General features: G+C 39.2%; 1 pseudogene; it reads left to right on the top strand.

The window, feature by feature from the left end:
- Positions 1–6,799: 6,799 nt before the first annotated feature.
- On the top strand, positions 6,800–9,464 carry LOC105052162 (ras-related protein Rab2BV-like; annotated as a pseudogene).
- Positions 9,465–13,175: the final 3,711 nt, after the last annotated feature.

The following is a 13,175-nucleotide window of genomic DNA, read 5'->3' as shown; positions in this document are numbered from 1 at the left end:
TTCAGGCCACGGCCGCCGCGGCGGAGGCCGGCGGCCGACGGGGGCCACTCCCCCGGTCATGGAGGAGGGTGGCCGGCGATCAATTCCGATCGCCGGCGCCGGAAAATTCAAGGAGAATAGCTCAAAAATAGGGTGTCTTTTCCGACCGGAAATCGGCGACTTTCGTCGCCGGCAGCCGCGCACAACTGCACGGGGAGGAAGGAGAAGAAAGAGGGGAGGAAGAGGAAAACTTACCTCAGCCTCCGGAGACCTCATCGGCGGCAATCACGGCGAGAAATCAAAGGGTGACCGCGGCTTTATTTCGGGAAAATCAGAGGGAAGGAGAGGGAGAAGAGGCCGATGATCGGTCTCAAGGGGAAGGGGTCTTCTTATAGAGCACCCTAGGACTCCGAGGGGTCCTAGGAGTCCTATTTTCCATGGGTTTCGCCGGAGAAGAAGACTCCTACCGGGAGTCTTCTTCCCGGTTGCTCTGTTTTTTTTTTTTTTTTTTTTTTTTTTTTTTTTTTTGGGCTATAACAGAAGCTGAGGAGAAATGAGGTGGCGAGCTCGAGCGGTGGTGGTATGATCGTGGGAAGGCGAGCTGCAGAGATGGAGGAAGAAAGGGGCGGTGGGCTCGAGTGGCGACAGTGTGGTTAGGGGAATGTGATAGCGGGCCCAAGCGATAGAAAAAGAAACAGATGAGGAAGCGAATGGCGGCATTGAGGCAACGAGTGGCATGCCTGATCGATAGGTAAAGATGGGCAATGGTGGGGAGGCAGGTGGGGGAAAGTAGATGGTGGTGGGAGGAGCCACGTAGAAGAAAAAAAATTAAAAATAATAAAATATTATTTTTTTAAAAAAATAAAATATATAAAAAATAATATATAATATCTTAAATATTTTTTATTATAAAATATTATTAAAAAAATACAGCAGCAAACGTGATTTAAAAAAACATTCAATCAATATGTGAGTAAACTATATAAATGGGGAAGATGGATAATCAGGTTGAGAAGAGGGAATGGCTTTCAATCAGTATGGACGTGGCATTCTTCACCTTTTTAGCCCAGGAATAGCTACCCCACCCTGCCACGGCGTGGAAGTTTGGAACCACAAGCGGAGAAAAGATCCTCGTCAACGCTGTCAAACGGAGGAGTCCGCGGCGATAAAAAGGAATTCAATCGAATGCCCTCCGGGCGGAATCAGGGTTTTCTGGGGCCAGTGGTCCATCGAGCCCGTGACTTCTCAGATTTCGATGGGCCCAAAATTCGATGTTGCAGTTGTGCGCGAGGCCCGAGCGTAGCTCTGAAGCTGTTTATTTATTTATTTATTACATGAATACCTCTGAAGCTTTTCGGCGAGAAACATGGCACGTGTCAGACACGTGAAAAACTGTGCGGCTCTTGCGCAAGCACCCCACCCTCACCTGATAAATAAACAAATATATTTAGAATAATAAATAAATTACTAGGATGTAAAAGATGGGAGTAGTTTATGCCAGATTAAATGAAAAGATAATTCTATTTTTCTCAAACTTTTTTTTTTTGGTACATTATTTTTCCAAAACATTCGATGGGTTCAAATGATAACTGGACTTGAAGGATCTTTTAAAGGATCTTTCAGCCGTAAAACCCGCAACTAAATGCGGTCTTGATAGCTAAAAGTAAATGTTTATCCCTATTCACTTCAAACTGATACATATAAAGTCAGAGATTCATCAAACCCATTGTCTTAAATAAATAATATACCTCGTGCATCCATCACTGGAGTTCATTACTGTGTCATGATATTCTGCTCAAATTTATAATAAACACATCATCTTAGAGCCCAAAACGAACTTGGTTGTCGGCTACATTGCAGCACTCTGTGCCCTAAGCGAAGGGTGGTGAACGCTTGCTTTACTACCGAGCAACTCCAAGTAAAAAACGTGGGTGATGCAGAACCAATACATTGCGCTTTTTTTTTTTTTTCGTACAGGATTTGGTTCAATTGAGACAGCAATAATCAATCCTGTCGTACACTGCCGAAATTAGTGTTTCTGTTTCAGATAAGGGTGTGGTTGCTTGTAGCTGCTATTTTGTCAGCAAAGTACGCATCTGACTTGGCTTTACTGGAACGACAAGGCCAGCTCACTTTTGAAGAAGCCATCAGCTGTGGTACTGCCCTCACTGTCTCTGTCTCGAACATGGCATCAGACTCTCAATTATGAGTTCCACACATGCACCAAGCTTGGACTTTGGAGCAGGGTGGAAATTATAACACAATTATAGCGAAGCTCGAGGATGAAGGGTGATAAGGTACGTGCTTGCTTCTAAGTATGGCCCCCGTTACTCATGAAATATGATAGCGACATTAACAATAATATTATCTAACTAGAACACCAGCCTGCACAAGATTTATTTTCAACAAATAAATGATGGAACAAGTATGACAGAGAAGCCATGCATGTCTTGCTGAAATGTTGATCTTCTATTGGAAGACAACGGTGTCTAGAATGGCCGCAGTCCGAACTATATTAGATGACATCAGATTTGAGACATGCTCTCCTAGATCCTTCTTTGCATCTTGTCTTCCAACATTGGCGACTGCCAGCTTCTCTGAGGGCAGCTCGTCTTCCTCCTGAACTGCTTTGTTATTTTTGATGGCTTATTTAAGCATTTCCTATTCATACGCCAAAGTCCAAACATCCCAAAACCAATGTCATTGGAGGATGGTGCTGCTAATTCACCTTTCTCAACTAGCAGATGGCAATTGAAAGATTTTACATAAACATTGAAGCAATTTTCTATCATGACGGTATCAGTGTACAACTGACAGAAGCAGTAAAAAGCTGAAGATCCAGGTAGGTTTACCTGCAAAGTCTGCTCAATGACTTGTCCCGCATGCCTTGGAAGAACGGGAATGGTTGATTCTTTGAGAATGGACAAACTAGTAGCTATTATCAAAATAAACTCTCTAATCGTAAACTCATCAGGAGAATAATTATTTAAATTTTATGATTAGTTCACCTAAAGGTTGATCATATGAATATATGTTCCCTAGTCATAATTCCGAAATGGTATAGTTACACAAAGTAATGAATTAGATATTAGAATAATTTGATATTCAATTTTATGGAGCCATAGAGGATATATCTCTCCACTAAACAAGAAACTTTATGCAACATCAATGTTGATGTATACATCAGTAATAATGTGGTAAGTTCATAAACATGGCACGACTTCAGTATTGATATAGCTGTGCAAAAAAATCTATCAAATCACGAATCTAATTTGAATCAGTCTCTTCAACTCGATTTATATCATTTTTTTAACAAAAAATTTGGATTGGTTTTGATTTGAGTATTTAGAAAACTAATTCAAATTGATTCGATTCAACTTATGTGTATGTAGCAAGTGGTACATTGAGACAACAGCTCTTAGAGCATTCAATCCAAGTCACCATACGATTGCATTATATATCTGGGATATTCGAACCACGAGGAAGTCAAGCAGTATGATCGCTTGCCGAGGTGGTTTTCCTACAGTTACGAGTAGTTCTACTTCACTTTCTACAACTACTAAATAATCAGAAAATCCGACCAATGATATATTGACTCACTTGAGTCATTTTTTAAGCAATTTCGTTCTTTAGAATATATCGTAAAATAAAACATCGGTAGAACTTTCATTATCAACGAAAAATTTTTTTACATCATAATTTACTATTGTTATTGAAATGATAACAACATTATTATAAAGAGTTTAAACTGTGTCTACATTTTCATTTGAAAAAAAAATAACATCATTAGAGATGATATTTGCTTTCCTAATCCGTCGCCTCTTTTGGGCTGATTCTTCAGCTTCTTCTTCTTTTGCCCCTTGTCATCAGTAATTTCTGAGACCATATTGATGATGCTAGCTGTCAGATTGTTGCGAGATTATTATTCATATCGGCATTTACCCAATGTGATCCCTCCATCGAGCCTTTTCTCCTATTCCGGACATACTTCTCAAGATATCTCTAACAGATCAAATCTTCGATCTCATCCTTCAGCTGGTGATATTCCTCGATATTGTAGCCACGATCTTGATAGAATTTGTAGTATTTCTTCCTATCCCTTTGGTTTGGTGGCACTCTTATTTTTTCAAGTCGACGTATGTAGTCTTGATCTTCGATCTTCATCATAATCTGAGCACATGGGGTAGAAAGTGGAGTGTAGTTGTGGAAGCACTGTTGGAGATTCTTCTTCCTCTTTTGATTTTTGGGGGGGGATTTCTCTCCCTTCTTTTCGAGCACCACAATCTTCTTCGTAGGCTCTCTTCTTTCTGCCATTCTTCTTCCCTCCTTCTTACTGACAAAGGACTTCGCTCTCCTTGGCTTGCGCAAACTTTTGTACTCGGATGAGGAGATCGACGTAATCTTTCAAAAAGTTCTTATTAAGGGAGAAGATCAAATATTCAACTTTGAGTCCTCGCTTTATTGCCGATATGATAGACTCATTGAAGTCACAAACTGTAGATGTAGCAGTATTAAAATGTGCCACATAGTCTCTTAATAATTTTTCTTCTCTTTGTTCAATAGAGAAGAGGCTGTCATTGATTTTTCGCTGTGGCTTTTAGTTACCAAAGTGCATGACGAACTATTTTTTCAACTATTCGAAGGAATGGATTGATCCTCGAAGGAGGCTGAAAAATCAGACTCTCGTATTCTTCTTAAGAGTTGCTGGGAACGTGAGGCAGAGGAGGACATCGGATGCCTCTTACAGCATCATGAGGGCTTTATATCCCTCTAGTAATCGAGTGGATTGGTTAAGCCATCATAAGACTCGACCTATAACATTTTAAACCAATAAGGGATCAGTTCGCTTAGGATTTCTTGAGAAAATGGTGGCTGAGTGTTGAAGTTAAAGCGATCATTCTGTTCAAGATTCCTCATCTGGAATTTGCTAATTCGACATTCTAGTTTCTGAACCTTCCTCTTGAGGTCATTTTTACATCGAGAATAATGTCGGCATGGAGAGAGGCTTGAAGTGAAGTCCCCCTTGGAGGGATCCGGCAATCCATGTCTTCAATCATCTCTTTTGAAACTTTGAGGACATAGAGGCGAGTGGTGTAGAGCTAGTTTGGCCAATCGTGATCGTCAGCGTGAGGCTTGAACTATGTTTGAGTGCCATTGCCCTCATTTTGACCCTTTTACATGGGTCCAGCAGCTATTCTGAGATGGAACTACCGAAGGAACTTGCGCTCTCATTGTGCCCTGCTGTAGTTGCCGTACAGCGGTTGTGAGTGGTTGAACTTGCTCAGCTAGCACATTGATAGGATCAGGATTCACAACAGTGAATTGTTAGGGAAGTGTTCCCGACGGTTTGTGCATTAGGTGCGCTGTGGGTAGGGTTTGGGTCGGATATTGTACTACCCATCCACAAATCCGAATTTAATACTCTATATCCAAATCCTATCCGATATCCGATCGGATAAGAAAAGAGATACCCATCCCCATACCCAATGAATTTGGGGATACCCATAGATAATTCATTTTTCCATACCCAATCCATACCCGCCCCATGCCTATCATATATACAAAAAAATAAAAAATTAAAATAATTTTATGCATATTATCAATCAAAACAAAATTATCAATTCAACATAAAACATAATTTATAAGTCCAGATTTATAGAAATCAAATATAGAAATAAAATTATAATTCAACATAAAACATATAAATAATCAAAATAATTTTATACATATTATCAACCAAAATAGAATTATTAAAACAGAATTATAAATATATATATTTGGATATGGGTTTGGATATTACCCATACTCGTAGGTTCGAATCGGATTCGGATTCGAATTTGGATAGAAAATAGCACTACCTATACCCTATCCATATCCGTGCTATAGTTTTCGGATTTTATCCAAACCCGAATCCAAATCCAATTAAACCCTATTTTTCAGATTTGATCGGATTTGGGTAGGGTGCATACCCATCGGGTCGGATCAATTTTGCCATCCCTATATGTGGGGATGATTGTCGATGTGACATGATGAGATGGTTTTGTGACATGATTCTCACCATCTTCCTTTAGAAATGGGTCGGGCCCTTTCTCTAGTGCCAATCTATTGCTGCACCTCTCTGATAAAGTGTGATGGGGGTAGGACAGCTCGGATTGCTTGTCTAGTTGGAATAGGTTAGTGACAGCTTGGATTCTGATCGTCTGTAAATAAAGTCCGTACACATCAAAGAAAGAAATGAGAGTTCTCTAACGAGATATCCTCCGATGCTTAAATCAGCGATAGTCAAAGAGGGAGAATGGTAGAGAAAGATGGTGAGAGCAGCGGGATAAGATAGTATTTCGAGAGATCCCTTTTTCTTTTCCCATTCTTATTAGGTAGTTAGCAATCGCTCAAGTTGCAGTAATAGATTGTTGGTAGGTTGTTTACGGTTAGTTATGGAACTAACTGTCCAGATGTTCGATATCGAATTGATGATATTAATGTTGAGTGAAGCACACATCATAAGTTGGTCACACCATAACGTCATATGTTTGCCATGTCTTCGAAGGTTGGACGAGCGGATTTTCCTAAAAAAAAAAGTGTCAACCTGATGTCAACTGGTTGATACTCTAACGTCTCATCTGCCGAGCCTCTTCCCTGCCGTGAAATCCGATGATAAGCACGCTAGGCGGTGTACGCCCCGAGATAAATGAAGGCAACAAAATTTGAATTTGGAAAGTAAAGCAATCTGTGATTAAATAACGCATAATAAATTAATAACGAACCTAATGATAATAATAATAATAAAATCATGACGGCCGTTGCAAATCTAGCGCCCTTTCCTCGGTTTTCCGTTTCTTGCCATTGGCATTGATCCCCTGGGACTCAGCGAGGATTCTTTCTCTCCGATCCCCCGCCACCCTCGACGGCATCGAATTTTTGGCTCTCTAAACGCTCCTCCGACTGAATCCCACATCTGGTAGGCTTTTCTTCAATCCGACTTCGATCCTATGTTTCAAGTATTGATTTGATTTGGTTGCCATTTTCTTTCCATTTTTGACTGTATGGATCGGGCTCAGATAGGCTGGTGGGGACGAGGAGAGATGGCGCAGAGTGGATCACGAGACGATTACCTGTTCAAGAACGTGCTGATTGGTGATTCTGGAGTGGGGAAATCGAACATCCTCTCGAGATTCGCCAGAAATGAGTTTTGCCTGGAGTCTAAATCCACCATCGGCGTCGAATTTGCCACCAGGACTCTTCAGGTCAACTACTTCGCTCTATCCTTTTTTCCCTCCGATCTGTTTTCAGGTTCTTGGTCCATTTCATTTGTTTGCTATGATCTGCCCACGCTCGGTTAAATTGCTACATTTTATTTATCCATTTATTTGTTTTTGGGGTGAAACGATCGTCCTCAATTTCTTTAGATCCAAAGAGATTTCAAGGTGAAGGAATCTGTTATAGACAAAAGCCGAATTCTGGTTCATTAGCGATGCCAGAGAAACAAGCATGGCCAAGATCTCAAATTTGAATTTGCATATCAAATTTATCTCCTTCTTGATCATCTGGTATTCTGATTTATCAATGCAATTTGGTTTATTTATTTACTATGGTAAATTTCATTACGAGATCGGAGTTTATATTTATTGGTGTGCTCTGCATGTGAATTTTGGACCAACAGATTCACATTGTGCAGAAATGGCGCCATGATTTACATAAGAATTATATGAAAGTTTAATTTTGTCCAGGATTTGTTAAGGCATCTGGAAGATAAAATGAATGAACCGGCAGTTAAGGAAGTGATTGCACCATAAAGATAGTGATTTCCATTCGTCCACATTTTGTCTAAACCCGCAATTCATAAATCATTCATAGGAATGCCAATGAATTCATGCGTAGCTGCAATGAATTGATAAGTCATGTGTCGTTGTTGCTCCCAAGAGGACTAGTCGTAGATAGCAGATCGATATGTATGGGCTTGTGCAATCAACATCTAAGGCTTGGAAAAGGAAGGTGCTTGGATTTTGCGGAGGTAAATTAAGGAGAATAAGGCCAAAGGAAGAAAAATCTCTTCTAATCCAATAATATATCAATATATATATATATATATATATATATATTTATATTTAATGCGTTTCTGCCGATTTGTTTTGTTTAGATGCCTTTGAGCCACTTTCCTGGCCCTTTACGGGTAAGCTTAACTTTGTTTTTACAGGTCAGTACTTATTAATGGACGGTGTCATGGTGCCCTTCTTTTTCTGAGAAGAATCACGGTACTATGAATTTAAAAACATGCTTAATTGGCAATTTCAGCCACGTCCGACACTTTGGAGTCATAGCTTTAGGGGAAGTTTTGTTTACTTTTTTCTTGTGCAACCGCAAGTTACTGCATCCATGAAACTGTTCGTCTGATGGGTGGAGATAACGGTACTCCATCCAAATACCTGGAGCATGTACTTGCTGTAGCTAACGTACTCTTTTCTTTTTTGATATCTATGTTTCAATTGAGTAGTAACCATTTTCCAGAAAACTTCAAAAAAAAAAAAAAAAAAAAGACTCTTTTACTTTTCCTGTAGGACATTGGGTTTCAATTGATTCTTGTGGAAGACAATATGAATCTGAATTTTCTTAAGAAATGCCGTGATGCACAGTTTGCTCAGATTACATAACTTGTTTTTTCACTGCTGCTGTAGTTTGCATTGTGAATGAAAGTCAATGGGTTTGACAACAGAGATTCAAAGTTGCATTTACACCTCTGTTTTACTTATTGAATAACCGTTTCACTTTTTTGCTACTATTAATGCAGTCGTTCATTTGATATTCTGAACAGATCGAAGGGAAGACAATCAAGGCACAGACATGGGACGCTGCTGGTCGATTGAGGTACCGTGCCAACACCAGTGCGCATTACAGGGGTGCAGTGCAGTGGGAGCACTTCTAGCCTATGACATAACAAAGAGGCAAACTTTTGACAACGTCCAGAGGTGGCTTCGTGGGCTTAGAGACCACGCAGACTCCAACATTGCCATCATGATGGCTGGTAGTAAGTCCGACATGAGGCACCTTCGAGCCGTTCCAGAGGTTGATGCCCAAGTATTGGCTGAGAAGGAAGGGCTCCCCTTTCTTGAGACCTCAGCACTGGAGGCATTCAACATTGAGAAGGCGTTCCAGCATATTTTGACGGAGATTTACCAAATACTAAGCAAGAAGCGCACTTGCTGCTCAAGAAGCAGCAGGAAAAGCTGGACCACCCATCCAAGGAACAACTATCAACGTTGCTGATTCTTCAGGAAATGTAAAGAGAGCTTGCTGTTCCACTTAGTTGATCCACTTCCAGAAAAGGAGTGAAATGTCAGAGTGGATCAGCCTCAAAAGGCTTACAGTGAGAACTCAACCCATGTGTAAATTACATTTTAACTTTTTTTTCATGCTTGATGATGCAGACTGAAAGTTAGATTTATTTTTCAAGAAAAAAAAATTTCCATTAAGAGATAGATGACCTGCATAGCTAGGATGTTGAGCTGTTCTTTTATGCTTTTGCTTGTTATGGCACTTAAGCATAGTAGAGCAGCGGAGGAATGAATTAAGCATTTAAAGATTTTTTTTTTTTTTTTTTTGATAATCACTTAATGATGGTGCTTCCATCCTTGTACCGTTGATTTGATTCTAACTTATAGAATGAAATTCTTTTGTATTTTCACATGTGAGTGTATTCCGCTGATTAAGTCATCTTCAATTGCCACAGCAGCTGCTCTGTTTGGGAATTTTACTTGAGATGTTTATAAAGAGACGTATCACATCCTTTTTTTCCCCTTTTCAGTATACAGGAGGAATGCAAAACTTTTAATAGAGTAATATTTCCTTAATTATTGCCGATACGAGAAATGCATGCCTGGCCTGCTGCTTCGTTGCTCTGAGAGGGAAATGCTTGATAGATCCCACATTATGGTGCACTGGATGGGGATTAACGGCAACTCCACCCACCACTTTTACAAGCATATCGAGGACCATTATATTGTTTCATCCTCATGCTTTACCAACATGGTGGCTTTACTAGATGTTGTACCACCTCCTTTTAACCTAAGAAGAGGCCCTGTTCGGCCATGACCAGCCAATCTAGTGGAGCCCTGGAGGTGCTTCATAATCATTGGTGATTTTAACCACCAGATAGAAGACAAAGGTTGTCATGTTTGCATCTTGCCAGCCTTGCCTTCAGTTTCAATTATATATATGATGGTGACTCTTTGCTACAATGGTTTGTTTAAGTTTTCATAAAAGTTGTGATATTAGTTCTCCTACCGAAACTTTCTTGGTTGAGAAAAAAGCTATGATATTAATTCTTTTATCAGCTACAATCGTGCTTTGAGTTTCTATAACAAACCATGATATTGATTATCTTACCAAAGCTTCTTGTATTGTAAATTATAATTTGTAAATTATATTTGTGTATGCGATATTAATTCTCCTACCAAACATTCCACGGTGGCGATTAATTCTTTTTTCAGCTACAACCATGATTTGAATTGCTATAAAAATTATGATGTTGATTTTGTTAACAGAACTTCTTCTCTCGTGCGATTGTAATCCGTAAATTATATAAGTGCATATGTGTATGCATACATGGATGTGTGCGTGTGTGTGCGTGTGCGAAAGAACTTTGGAGTGAAAATTATGTGTGTGATGTATTGTACCATAATGATCATCCTGAACGAAAAAACTTTGGAGTGGAAATTGTGTACATGCATATGTGGGATATATTGTACCATGATGATTATCTTAAATGAAAGAACTTTGGAGTGAAAATTATATGATAGTGTATATATGTGTGTGAGAGTGAATGATGTGTTGTACCATAATGATTATCTTGAATGAATGAAGTTTAAGAGCAGAATATTTCTTTTTAACTATCCAATTACTTTGAATCTTATTCTTGATTATATTCTTTTGATGGATTTATTTAATGGAGCATCTTTTTGTTCAGAAGCAGATAAGGTTATTTGAAGATAAATTCAATTTGGAGTTTCTTCAGTTAATTCCTTTCATCACTTCATGAATTTGGGAGGATTGTCTATTTATTGTCTGCGACTTATTTGGCAAGTTTTAGTTCCTTTGAGGCATATTCATGGATTTTTTTTTTGAAATACCGAAAAAAAAAATCATGGATTGGTTGGTGTCAGATTTCGATTTTTACCACGGATAACTTGATTCGAAGAATTAGACAGGGCCTTTTTTGTTTTTTTGTTTCTTTTTTTTTTTTTTTTTTGATATTACGGTTGTATCATCTCACCCTAGTATAAATACATCTTCAAGCGTCCCAATACAAAATTAGTCAGGGCCTTCAGTATCTGTTCTCTGTAACTATTCCTGGAGTTAGTCTCCCATGTATTTTGTGACCGTACATTTGCTACAAGTTATGAAAGTTTTTGCTGAGCAACTTGGTATTAGATGCTGGCCCTCATCTATTCTTTCTACTCGGCAAATTTGGAGGAGAGCTTGCGTCGCTGGAGAATCTAGGAAAGGATGGAACATGATTCTTGTGGCTTTCTCGTGTCTAATGGTAAGTTATCGTGACGTTATAGATGTGGGAAAGGTTATCATTAAAAAATAATTGAAAAATATTATAAATGTTGAAAAAGATACTAAAATTCAAAGAGAAATCACAGGCAAAAGTTGTGCCTTTCTAAAGTTTTTATATATAAATAGATGCTATGAATCTTGTTTACGGATTCCATCTAGTGCTGTCTGAAATGGGCAAGATGAGTTTTGTTAACAAAGATCACCATCCACGGATCAAAAGCTAGGTTTTCAATTTTTTGCCCCAACCCAAGAAGATAAATCAGGATTAAATTTCATGTCTGAAAAATATAATTAACTCGTACTCAAGTTTGTATATGATCTATTTGGGGCATGTTTGGTTTGGAAGAGATGGAATGGGAACGAGAGTTACATAGCTTCCATTCTAATAGTTTGATTGGGTATGATTCTTATTCTTATTTTGATTTCAAGGTGGAATGAAAATATTCAAATTTTTTTAAATTTAAATTTTATTTTTTTTAAATATTCAAATTTTACTATATTTTGTTTCGATTTCTATCACTATAAGATGTCCTAAGGATAATGACTATTTCGATTCTCGTTCAAATACATTTGGTTTCAGATTTTGATCACGATGGTGAACCAAGTATGTCTTTATATACATAAGTTATGCAAATTGAATTTGGAGCATCATTGGTTCATGATCCATTCAGAATTGATACCGGAATGGGTGTTGAAATTGGCAATATCTTTCAATATGTTTAGTTTGTGATCAGCGGAGGAATCAAAAATCAAAATAAGATTGATACAAGAAGAATGTAGGAGTTGGATTTTGGAAGTTTGGGACAATTCTCAATTTCCTTTGGGATCGCGGTGGAAAAATGTTTTTTCAAAGTAAATAGCAGAAATAAAAATTACTTATTTTCATTTTGTGTCAGAACGTAAACTCTTCTCAACCAAACATTTCTTTGGCTGGTTCAAGGCATCAAAGTATTCGAGCCAGCAGCACTCGATCAGAAATTTCCATCACTGGTAACGAAGAGCGATCAGCGTGAGCCAGTTCGCTACCGCTTTGGATTTGGGTCTGGCTTTGGGTGCCTCCACAGTCTTCCCCCCCCCCCCCCCCCCCTTTTTTTTTCCCCCCCTCTTCCACCACCCGCCATTACCAGCTTTTAAAACTCACACCCGGGTGCCGTACAGGACCAGTGCTTCGATATTCGTGTACCGACGGGAAACTCGGGCGCTCCCTCCCCTCCCTTAAGCAAAAGATCTTCCACTGTTGCTCCCTGCCACAAAAAGCAATCAAACCCCCTTAAAAAAACGAACACAAAACAAAAACCAAAGTAACTCTATCTAAAAATAATAATAATAAAGTAATTGCCCCACACCACACCAACCAACCACGCCCGCCCCCCCACCCCCCCCCACCCCAAACCCCTTACCCTCTCTCCGTACAAAGGAAACAGGCGACGACGTCACCGCGCCTTTAACAGCGTCACAGCTGTAGCACTGCACCCCCCACCCCTACCTACCCTGTTCCTTTTTCCGCAAAGGACAAGGACTAACAGTAATTATTCCTCGGTAAACCCAGTACAGATTTCTCGTATTGGGTCTCGACACGTGGTTAATGATGACCTTGATCTACTCAATAACAGTTCTAACATACATTTTTTAAATTTGAA

The sequence above is a fragment of the Elaeis guineensis genome, chromosome 10 (genome assembly GCF_000442705.2).
Source record: "Elaeis guineensis isolate ETL-2024a chromosome 10, EG11, whole genome shotgun sequence".
Classification (NCBI taxonomy): Eukaryota; Viridiplantae; Streptophyta; class Magnoliopsida; order Arecales; family Arecaceae; genus Elaeis; species Elaeis guineensis.
The sequence above is the reverse complement of the archived record's forward strand: the minus strand, read 5'-3'. Positions and strand labels throughout refer to the sequence as shown.